General features: G+C 44.4%; 1 protein-coding gene across 1 annotated transcript in view; it reads right to left on the reverse strand.

Moving 5' to 3' along the window:
* Positions 1–12,313, reverse strand: part of LOC144829025 (maestro heat-like repeat-containing protein family member 1) — a 58,608-nt gene that overhangs the window by 20,013 nt on the left and 26,282 nt on the right. The gene's annotated exons all lie outside the window — the stretch shown is intronic.

The raw sequence follows: 12,313 nt of genomic DNA on the forward strand, positions 1-12,313 counted from the left end.
CTTATATTGGAGTATTCATCTTTGATTCACTCTACACACATATTTGTCTCCCACTTTCAAATAGCACTTAATAAGTTGAGTGAAATGTTTGTTATCTTATGTATAGTATAGTTATATTTTCTGGACATTGTAGAGATTTGTATATGGCCTTAATATGACTCAAAACAAGGAAGTGAGGGGTAATGTGAGCCAATGAAGGTCCAGTACCAAGGCTCTGAAAGTGCTAATGCAGAAACCAGTGGAAATACTGCTCCTTTCAGAAAGCAAAGTAGAAAGAAAGGCGGACAAAGAAAGGGGAATCCTAAGGATTTTTTCTTGGTGCCTTCACAAATCCATGAGCATGTAAAGTCTTCGGTAATGCTTTTTCTGGTGGATACAGTATCTGCCTGTGGATTCCTCACCTTGTGAATATCCCCCTGAGTCAGCAACGTTCGGAAAGTTCTTTGTAGCTCGCCGGCATGGACGACGTCACAGGAACCCACGACATCGCGCGCGGCTGCGCTGACGTCACCGGCTCCATAATAGGCCTACGCCGGCGTGATGACATCAGTTCCGCCCTTTTTTCCGTGCCTTCGAGGCACACGGACGGACCAACAACAATAGATATATACACAGTATACACAGTACAAACTAGTCAAGTTAACACACATAGTGTGAATATAACATAGTAAATCATGTACAAGAACACACTTCCTTTGAGGATAACATGTATACATTAAAAAAAATTACCAGAAATTCAGGTATAGAAGAGTGGACAACGGGGAGGCGGGTGGGCATGTGAGGAATCCACAGGCAGATACTGTATCCACTAGAAAAAGCGTTACCGAAGGTAAGTAATTTGTTCTTCTGATGGATACATCTGCCAGTGGATTCCTCACCTTGTGAATAGATTCCCACAGCAGTCCCCACTCCTGGAGGAGGGTGTCTACTCCTCTATACCAGAAAGTCCTGAAGGACAGAAGGCGCAAAGTGGCCATCCCTCCTCACTTCGGTATCCAAGCAGTAATGCTTTGCGAAAGTGTGGAGGGAGGCCCAAGTTGCCTCTCTACAAATGTCCTCTATAGGAACATCCCTAGACAAAGCAGATGTTGATGACTTTGCTCTAGTAGAATGAGCTCTTATACCCTCTGGAGGTTCCTTACCAGCCAGGGCGTAGCAGATCTTGACGCATAGAATAATCCATCTCGAAAGTGTGCGCTTGTGCACAGCTCTTCCTTTTCTACTGCCAGCAAATCCAACAAACAACTGGTCATCCACTCGATAGTTCTTTGTCTTATCAAGATAAAAGCTCACCGCCCTCTTAGGGTCCAGACGGTGAAGCTGTTCCTCCTCCTTGGAAGGGTGAGGGGGAGGATGGAAGGTAGGAAGGGTAATAGACAGTCCTAGATGGAAGGGAGTTACCACCTTAGGCAGAAAAGCAGCCCTGGTCCTAAGAACCATTCGTTCAGCATGAATGGTCAAGAATGGGGGCTTCGAACTAAGAGCTTGAAGCTCACTTACCCTCCTTGACGAGGTAATAGCAACCAGGAAGACCGTCTTAAAAGACAAGAGTCTCAAGGGACACTTGTGCAAAGGTTCGAAAGGAGAACCCAGTAAGCACCAGATTCAAGTCCCATTGAGGTACAATAAAGGGAGTAGGAGGAAATGTATTCTAAGGCCCTTTAGAAATCTTAAAACAACAGGAGACTCAAATAAGGACGGCTGATCCGGCAGGCAGAGAAATGCCGACAAAGCCGAAAGATAACCTTTGACTGTAGGAACAGCAAGCCCTTGCTGCGCTAAAGAAAGAGCAAATAGAAGTATAGCTGATAAACGAGCCCTCAAAGGATCGATGGGTTTCTCCCCACACCAGGAAACAAACCGAGACCACCTATAAGAATAGATAGACTTCGTGGAGTCACGTCTGGCCGATAGAATGACATCCACCACATCATGTGGGAGAGAAAAGGAATTCAGGTTGCCCCTTTCAATCTCCAGGCATGAAGGTGTAAGGTCTGGAGGTGGGGGTGTAGAACCTGCCCCTCCATCTGAGAGAGGAGATCTGCCCTTAGAGGGAGACAGAGCGGCGGGCACGAGGAGAGGTGGAGAAGATCTGTATACCACACCCTTCTTGGCCAATCCGGGGCGATCAATATGACTTGGGCCCGGTGTTGGCGAATCTTTCTCAGAACCCGAGGAATCAATGGTATGGGAGGAAACGCGTAAAGGAGTTGTGAGCCCCAACTCAACTGAAACGCGTCCCCCAAAGCTCCCAGCATCGGATACTGAAGACTGCAGAATGACGGGCAGTGAGCATTCTCGTGAGGGGCGAACAGGTCCACCTGAGGAGTTCCCCACGTCCGAAAGACGTGACAAACTACCTCTGGATGAAGCCTCCCCTCGTGGTCGGCCAAGAACTGCAGACTGAGACTGTCTGCATGCACGTTCAGAACTCCGGCCAGATGATTTGCCATCAGACAAATCTGATGGTCCAGAACCCAGGACCAGAGACGCAGAGCCTCCCTGCAGAGACACTGCGACCCCACTCCTCCCTGTTTGTTGACATACCACATCGCGGTGGTGTTGTCCATCAGGACTTGAACCGACCACCCGCGAAGGGAAGGGAGAAAGGCCTTGAGTGCTAGACGTATCGCCCGCAACTCTAGAAGGTTGATGTGAAGCAACCTTTCCTCTTGATTTCCAGATCCCTCAGATGAGCACCCCACCCTAGAGTGGATGCATCCGTTATCACCGTGGCAACCGATGGAGGTAGATGGAAAGGCTTTGCTTGAGACAGATTGCCTTCCACGCTCCACCAAGATACATCCGCTGCAGCTTCTCTGGAAATCCTCACAGACTCCCTGAGATCCCTGTTGTGTTGATACCACTGCCTGCGGAGACACCACTGGAGTGCATTGTTGACCAACAGAATGCAGGAAGGCATCAGACCGAGCAGGCGAAGGACCTTCAGGACTGGAACGACCGCTCCATTGTGAAATAAAGGAATCATTCCCTGTATGTCGAGAATCCTTTGAGGTGGAGGGAATGCTCGACATACAGTTGTGTCCAGTACCGCACCTATGAACAGGTTGCGCTGGGAGGGCACCAGGTGAGATTTGGGTACATTTATTGAAAAACCCAACCTGTACAACAACTGAGTTGTGACTTGCAGATGATGGAGCACTGTCTCTGAAGATTCTGCTTTGATCAACCAATCGCCCAGATACGGGAATACAGGTATCCCCGACCTTCTGAGATGTGCTGCCACCACAGCCATCACCTTGGTGAAAACTCGAGGTGCAGTAGTAAGACCAAACGGAAGGACCGCAAACTGGTAATGTTGCGATCCCACCGTGAAACGGAGATACTTTCTGTGCGACTTCAGGATAGGAATATGGAAATAAGCATCCTGCAAGTCGATCGACACCATTCAGTCCTTTTCCAGCAGCGCCTGAAGAACCTGAGCAAGGGTGAGCATCTTGAACTTCTCCTGTTTCAGGTAAAGGTTCAAGATCCTAAGATCCAAGATTGGACGAAGTCTGCCACCCTTCTTGGGAATCAGGAAATACTGGGAGTAGCATCCCTGACCCCTTTCCTGCTCCGGAACCACCTCTATCGCACCCTTTCGTAACAGTGACAGGACTTCCTCCTGCAGGAGAAGTAGGCGGTCTTCTGAGCAAAATCCTTGGCAAGGAGGGTAATCTGGAGGAAATTCCAGAAAGGGAAGAGCATACCCATTCTCTTCAAGATTGAGAACCCAAAGATCTGATGTAACCGATTCCCAATCCCGTAGAAAATGGGTAAGCCGACCCCCTACAGGACCCGCATGATCCGGAATGGTGGATCTAGGGCTGCTTTGCTGATGGTGAAGGGGGTTGGGAAAAGGAGGAGGAGGCTTGACGTCCTCGAGGACAAGCTCTTTGTTTGCCCCTGTAGGATTTATATAGTGGATTTTGCTTTTGCTGCTGCTGTTGAGTTTGACGGTAGGGACGAAAGGACGAACGTCCAAAACCTCTATACCTCTTAGTCGCAGAGCCTCTGGACTGCAGCCCCAAAGATCTGGCAGTAGCCCTACTGTCCTTAAATCTTTCCAAAGCTGCATCAGATTTTTTGCCAAATAGTCCAGCACCATCAAATGGGAAATCCAACAAGGCTGCCTGAACGTCCGCAGAAAAGTCAGATGACTTCAGCCAGGCAGCCCTTCTAGAGGCAACAGAAGTTCCCATAATGTGAGCAACTGAATCAGCAGTTTCAAGACCACTTTGAATCACTTGACGTGCAGCCGCCTGTGTATCGGCCGACACCTCATTAAAATCCTTCCTGCTGTCCTCAGGAATTTTAGGAGCCAACTGCCGTACAGAGTCCATCAGGGCATGTATATATCTCCCCAAGAGACATGTGGCATTGGTCGATTTTAGAGCCATACTTGCCAAAGAGAAAATCTTCTTCGCAGTCTGATCCTGTTTCTTGGACTCCTTATGCCAGGCACTTGAGGGAAAGCACCAACAGTCTTCTTCAAACAGGCTGCCTGTATAACCAGACTTCCAGGCAAAGGATGTGAGGATAGAAACTCAGGATCACCAGGTGCTACCCTATACCTCCTTGCAACACCCTTAGCCACTGCAGGAGCTGTAAGAGGCTTGTTCCAAACCTCCAATATAGGCTCCGTCAAAGCCTCATTAAAAGGAAGCAATGGTTCCACAACTGAAGATGGGGAATGGAGGACCTAAGTCAAAAGATTAGACTTGTATTCAGCTGTAGGCAAAGTCAAATTTAAAAGATCCGCAGCTTTTTTGATGACCACATGGTATGGTGCAACGTCCTTTGAAGGGGCATCAGATACAGAGGACAGCTCCCATTCAGGGGAAAGCTCCAAACCACTAGCATCCCTCAAATCATCAAAATAGTCCTCCTGAAGCTCACCTTCTTCCACCTCAGCCTCAGCCTCTCTAAATCTTTGCTCCTCTATAAGGCGCTGAGCTTCTCGCCTCGATCTCTCCTTCAAGAGTCGCGCCATCGGATCCGTGACTGACTCCGATGGAGCCGGTGCCGGCGTCGAGATCGGATCTGGAAGCCCAGGTCGCTGCTCACGAGGTCGAGTCGGAGCCGGCGACGATGGAATCGGAGTCGATGACCTCGGAGGCGCCGAGAAATGCCAAGGCGGAGCCGGCGCCGGCATAAATGGCATAAAAGGAGCTGGAGCATAGGAGTGGGGAACTACTGAATTATATGCCAATGGACCCATGGGACCCGAAGGTGCACCAGAGGGGTACAAAGCTCTCGAGTAGACTCCATACATTGCGTTTAAAAACGATGTAGGGTCTTCACCTGGAGCTGGGAAGGGCGGGTAAGGACCCACAGGATGCTCTCTCGGAGGTTCCAGATTCGCCTCCTCTTCCACAGGCGGATGGACTGGAGTCATCGAGCCCTCAGGTAATGGAGCCTCTTCTTCCTCTCGAGCCGGGGACGGCGTGGAGAGGGATCCGATACCGGAGCCGGAGAACGCACTGGCAACTTCAAGGGCGAAGCCTCACCTTCTGGAACACCAGGTGAAGGAGACACCTCATCTTTTCTATGCCTCCTCTTAGGCGACTTCGGTCTCGACTCCGAGTCCTTACCGGAGTGATGTCGAGATCCATGCCTTCGCTTCTTATGCGTCTTCTTCGTTGACCTCGAAGCATGACCAGATGACGACCTCGAAGGCGACGCCGTGCGGGACCTCGACCTCGACCTCAACTTCGACCTCGCCCTACTCGAACGCGATCTCGAAGTCTTCTTCTCCTTTCTACCTTTCAACTTCACCACCAGAAGTTTTGCTTCCCTCTCTCAAAGAGCCTTCGGGTTCAACTTCTTACACAAAGAACAGCCTTTGACATCGTGGTCCGAACTCAGGCACCAGATACAATCCTCGCGCGGGTCCGTAATCGACATTATCTTGCCGCACTCCCCACATGGCTTGAACCCGGTCTTCTTAGATGACATCTTCAGCGAGAAACAAAGAAGCAAGAAGACACCAAACAGAGAAAAACAGTAACAAAGTTACTAACAGCTACAGAGGTTCTCCGAAACCGTTAGCGTCGACGACGTGGCAAAAAGGGAACTGATGTCATCACGCCGGCATAGGCATATTATGGAGTCGGTGACGTCAGCGGAGCTGCGCGTGATGTCGTGCGTTCCTGTAACGTCGTCCACGCCGGCGAGCTACAAAGAATTTTCCGAACGTTGCTGACGCAGGGGGATATTCACAAGGTGAGGAATCCACTGGCAGTTGTATCCATCAGAAGCCGCCTTACTAATACCGTTGACAACTTTGGTCGGCCTGCATTTGACCGCTACACACTCCAAGATGTCCACCACAGAGGGATGATACTTTTGCTACACAAGCACATGAGGGGCTTGCTCCTATTGGCTCCAGCCTACCTCTTCTCTTTCCTCTTCTCCTCATTTGACAATTCCCAATAGTGCTCTCCAAGCATCCTAATCCATTGGGAATAGACCACTTGGCCGCCTCGTGTTACTTATTACATGAGGTGGCCTAGATTTCCAACATGAACACAGATCGCAATATGCCTAGATTCCACCATGAGGGATCGCTAGGAGTTATGTGCACCTGATTTGCTCTCCATCACTGTATATGCAAGAGTACTTAGGTTTACTATACTTTTCTCTGACCATTACCCTTGATTAACAAAACATTCAACTGTCTTAGTTTACTACTTAGAGGCCACCTTACAAAAACCATGGTTGACTTTGGGATGCCCAGCTTTTAACCACTGCACACTCTGAGATAGGTGCCACTGAGGCATGATACCTCTGTTACATCAGCACGTGAGAAGCTCACTCCTTTTGGCTCAAACTCGCCCCTCCCCTCCTCTCCTCTCCTCATTGTCCACTAGGTCATCACTCCTTCCAGCTGCTGCCCACACCACACCTGAGGACAATCGCTCCAATTGCCCGTACCTTCAATGACAGGTCTTCTCCTCTGCTCAGTCTCGAGCCAGGCAAGCAGAGGAGGGTAGGTCTCTTGTGCTCTCCGTGCAGAAACCATGTGAGTATGGTTGCTTCTCTTGAAAACGTTTTATTTTTCTTTTAACACTAAGTCATTTGGGTCCACTTGATTTACTGTTTCTTTTTACTGACCATCATAGCTCTTTCCACTGTCAGCAGCTGAGCACTACCCTCTGCTTTTGACCTATAGGGCATAATTAATTGATCCAAAGGGTAAGACCCGTCACTCACAATGGAGGACAACCAATCACTTATGATACGCTGAGTAACACGAACACAGATTGGTTTATTTTGTCTGTTCCGTGTATGTTCACTTGCTTATTCTGTTATATTATATGTACTTGTGTGTTTTTCACTTCTTTCACGTTGTGGTGACTGGTCAGCGCCAAAAATAGCATGCACATGTCTACCTTTAGAGACACTATGATACAGTGAGTTGGAAAATTGATTCTGGTGACACATTGAACCAAACATACAAAACATTTGTTTACTGAGTGTTTGCTTCATTTTTTCATTTATTTTCTAGGTTAGATGATCAATTCTAAAGATTTTGAACCAGGTATTTTCTTCTAAAGGAATACCATAGCAGCATATCATGTCTTAGGTGTGGGGTCAGACTATCCCCCGTATTTTTGGTCCTGACGAATCTTTGTGGAACCTTTTTAGGCCATCGAAACACCACACTCACAGATTTAGTCTACTTGGATACATCACACCCCTGTCTTAGCCCCAATCAAATTATATTTTTTTAATCCTACCAAGGGAACCATCACTTTACAGTTCAGTTCGGTATCTCTTAGATAGTTTTAGTCTCCCTTTACTTCACTGTACACATTTACGAATCTCTGACAGAATATCGAGGCTGAAAATATCGACAGACAAAATATCGACGCTGGAATATCGAAGGCAAGTATATCGACACCCTATCTACAACATGGTAAGTACAAAAATATCGAAACAAAAATATCGATGGCAAAAATATCGTCATTAAAAATATCGTTTTTAAAAAAAAAGATAAAATTAAGTAAATAGTACTTATATATATTTTAAACTTATGTTAAAATGTGTTATTATGTTTAAAATGAATAAATAATACATATTTACTATTAAACATTTAATTAAAATTAATAATAAAATATATAATATATACTTAATTAATTATAATATATACGTAATTTTTTAAATAATTATAAAATATTAACAAATACTACAATTTAAAAATACATCAACACTCATAAAATAATAACATAAATAATATTAAATAATTATATTTAATAAATAACAACAATTAAATATACTTTCAATATTTTTAAAATTAATTAAATACAACATTATGTAACATCTTAAATACATCAATAAATATAAATAATATTGAATAGCATAAGGGTAAAAATTACTATTCAAACTCCAGAGGGTGCAACAGTAGGGAAAGCGTTGGATCGCGTAAGAGTAAAAATTACTATCCCCACTCCAGAGAGTGCAACAGTAGGGAAAGCATTGGATAGCAAGTGGGTAAAAATTACTATTCCAACTCCAGTGAATGGAACAGTAGGGAAAGCATTGGATAGCGGATATGTAAAAATGACTATTCCCACTCCAATGAGTGCAACATTAGGGAAAGCGTTGGATAGCGTAAGAGTAAAAATTACTATTCCCACTCCAGAGAGTGCAACAGTAGGGAAAACGTTGGATAGCGGGTGGGTAAAAATTACTATTCCAACTCCAGTGAGTGGAACAATAGGGAAAGTGTTGGATAGCGGGTATGTAAAAATGACTATTCCCACTCCAATGAGTGCAACATTAGGGAAAGCGTTGGATAGCGTAAGAGTAAAAATTACTATTCCCACTCCAGAGAGTGCAACAGTAGGGAAAATGGTGGATAACGGGTGGGTAAAAATTACTATTCCCATTCCAGTGAGTAGAACAGTAGGGAAAGCGTTGGATAGCGTATGGGTAAAAATTACTATGCCAACTCCAAAGGGTGCAACAGTAAGAAAAGCGTTGGATAGCGTAAAAATAATATTTAATATTCCAACTCCAAAGAGTGCAACAGTATGGAAAGCGTTGGATAGCGTAGATTGGCAAATTACTATTCCAACTCCAGAGGGTGCAACAGTAGGGAAAACGTTGGATAGGGTAGGGGGAAAAATTACTATTCCCACTCCAGAGAGTGCAACATTAGGGAAAGCGTTGGATAGCGTAAAAGTAAAAATTACTATTCCCACTCCAGAAAGTGCAACAGTAGGGAAAACGTTGGATAGCGGGTGGGTAAAAATTACTATTCCAACTCCAGTGAGTGGAACAGTAGGGAAAGCGTTGGATAGCGGGTATGTAAAAATGACTATTCCCACTCCAATGAGTGCAACATTAGGGAAAACGTTGGATAGCGTAAGAGTAAAAATTACTATTCCCACTCCAGAGAGTGCAACAGTAGGGAAAACGTTGGATAACGGGTGGTTAAAAATTACTATTCCCACTCCAGTGAGTGGAACAGTAGGGAAAGCGTTGGATAGCGTAAGAGTAAAAATTACTATTCCCACTCCAGAGAGTGCAACAGTAGGGAAAGCATTGGATAGCGGGTGGGTAAAAATTACTATTCCAACTCCAGTAAGTGGAACAGTAGGGAAAGCATTGGATAGCGGGTATGTAAAAATGAATATTCCCACTAACCCTGGGCGTAGTTCGCGGAGCCGCACTCCGCGGAGCTACGCGAAGACGCACTTGCACTCCGCGACCTACGCGTAGCTCCGCGGACAAGCGTAGTTGCTTGCTAGACCCGTTCGCGCGCCGTTTTTCGCCTTCGGGAGCGCGGTGCGCGTGTTCGGGGCGCTGCCTGCATGCTCGGGATGGCTAGCGCGCTAAGTTACCCAAGAGGTTTGTCCTGCCCGCTTGCGTTCCGTTATTTCCTGTTCCGGGTCACAAGTAACGTGTTCGGGTTGTGCAAGACCTGTTCGGGAACTCATCTTCTCGTTCGCACTACAAAAGTGCGTGATCGTGCTAAATATCGCGCGAACCTACCCACGCGGTCGCGACGGGCGCAGCCATCTTGGATTTCACACTCAGTTTCTGCGTGTTCGGCAACTCGATCTTACCAACAAGCATCTTCGCGCGTCCTTATGACGCTATCGCGCATCCAAATGATGTTATCCCGTTCGCACAGTTGCACGGGATTGTGCGGGAGGGTTTACAAACATGGTGGCACACGCGACCGGGAAAAAGCGAACGCAGAACCAAGGTAAGCCATTGCCGCGCACGCGATAATGTTATTCAGCGTGCGAGAACTACGCTACGCACCGGATCGCGGAGTAATCGACAGCTACGCGTTCTCCGCGGAACGCGGAGTTGCCGAAACTCCGCAAGCTCCGCGAACGGAGCGTAGTTCTTCGCCCAGGGTTAATTCCCACTCCAATGAGTGCAACATTAGGGAAAGCGTTGGATAGCGTAAGAGTAAAAATTACTATTCCCACTCCAGAGAGTGCAACAGTAGGGAAAACGTTGGATAGCGGGTGGGTAAAAATTACTATTCCAACTCCAGAGAGTGCAACAGTAGGGAAAACGTTGGATAACGGGTGGGTAAAAATTACTATTCCCACTCCAGTGAGTGGAACAGTAGGGAAAGCGTTGGATAGCATATGGGTAAAAATTACTATGCCAACTCCAAAGGGTGCAACAGTAAGAAAAGCGTTGGATAGCGTAAAAATATTATTTACTATTCCAACTCCAAAGGGTGCAACAGTAAGGAAAGCGTTGGATAGCGTAGATTGGCTAATTACTATTCCAACTCCAGAGGGTGCAACAGTAGGGAAAACGTTGAATAGCGTAGGTGGAAAAATTACTATTCCCACTCCAGAGAGTGCAACAGTAGGGAAAGTGTTGGATAGCGTAGGGAGAAAAATTACTATTCCCACTCCAATGAGTGCAACATTAGGGAAAGTGTTGGATAGCGTAAAGGTAAACATTACTATTCCAACTCCAGGGAGTGGAACAGTAGGGAAAATTACTATTCCAACTCCAGAGGTTGCAACAGTACGGACAACTTTGGATAGCGTTGGGGGAAAAATTACTATTCCCACTCCAGAGAGTGCAACAGTAGGGAAAGCGTTGGATAGCGTAGGGAGAAAAATTACTATTCCAACTCCAAAGGGTGCAACAGTAGGGAATGCCAATTAATAAATATTTACATAATATATTACACATAAAAAATGTAATTAATTACAATTAAATTACTTCCCACCCTATTCCCCTATAAACCCACAACCCACTCTGGTACTAAAACATAACATTTAATAATAATTAACATTAATTACCAATTAAATAAATATTTTATCAATTAAAATAATTAATTGCCAATTAATAATTACATAAAAAATTAATTGTTTACAATTAAATTACTTCCCACCCTATTCCCCTATAAACCCACAACCCGCTCTGGTACTAAAACATAACATTTAATAAAATTTAACATTAATTACTAATTAAATAATTAATTTATCAAATACAATAATTAATTGCCAATTAATAATTACAATTAAATTACTTCCCACCCTATTCCCCTATAAACCCACAACCCACTCTGGTACTAAAACATAACATTTAATAATAATTAACATTAATTACCAATTAAATAATTAATGTATCAATTAAAATAATTAATTGCCAATTAATAATTAAATAAAAAATTAATTAATTACAATTAAATTACTTCCCACCCTATTCCCCTATAAACCCACAACTCGCTCTGGTACTAAAACATAACATTTAATAAAAATTAACATTAATTACCAATTAAATAATGAATGTATCAATTAAAATAATTAATTGCCAATTAATAATTACAATTAAATTACTTCCCAACCTATTCCCCTATAAACCCACAACCCGCTCTGGTACTAAAACATATAATTTACTTAAAAATAAATGTATTAATATATAAAAATAATACACATATAATAAAAATGTATTTAAATACTTTACAAAAACATATAACACATACATAATAAAAAAAAATAATAATACAAATATCGATATTAATAACATCGAAATTAGTTACGTCGATATATATGCTATCGATATTACTAACTTCGATATTACTTACATCGATATAAATGAATTCGATATTACTTACCTCAGGGTCGATATTCTGTCCTACGATATTCTTGACATCGATATTCTGTACCTTCGAAATTTTAAACACGATATTTTGGTAGGTCGAAATTTTCAACTCGATATTTTGACTGTGTACCCACATGTACATCACCCCTCACATACAAAATGCCCTTACACAAGTTCTTCTCATCAGACATCAAAAATAAAAAGATCTCCCCTA

The sequence above is a fragment of the Lissotriton helveticus genome, chromosome 4_1 (assembly GCF_964261635.1).
Source record: "Lissotriton helveticus chromosome 4_1, aLisHel1.1, whole genome shotgun sequence".
Lineage (NCBI taxonomy): Eukaryota > Metazoa > Chordata > Amphibia > Caudata > Salamandridae > Lissotriton > Lissotriton helveticus.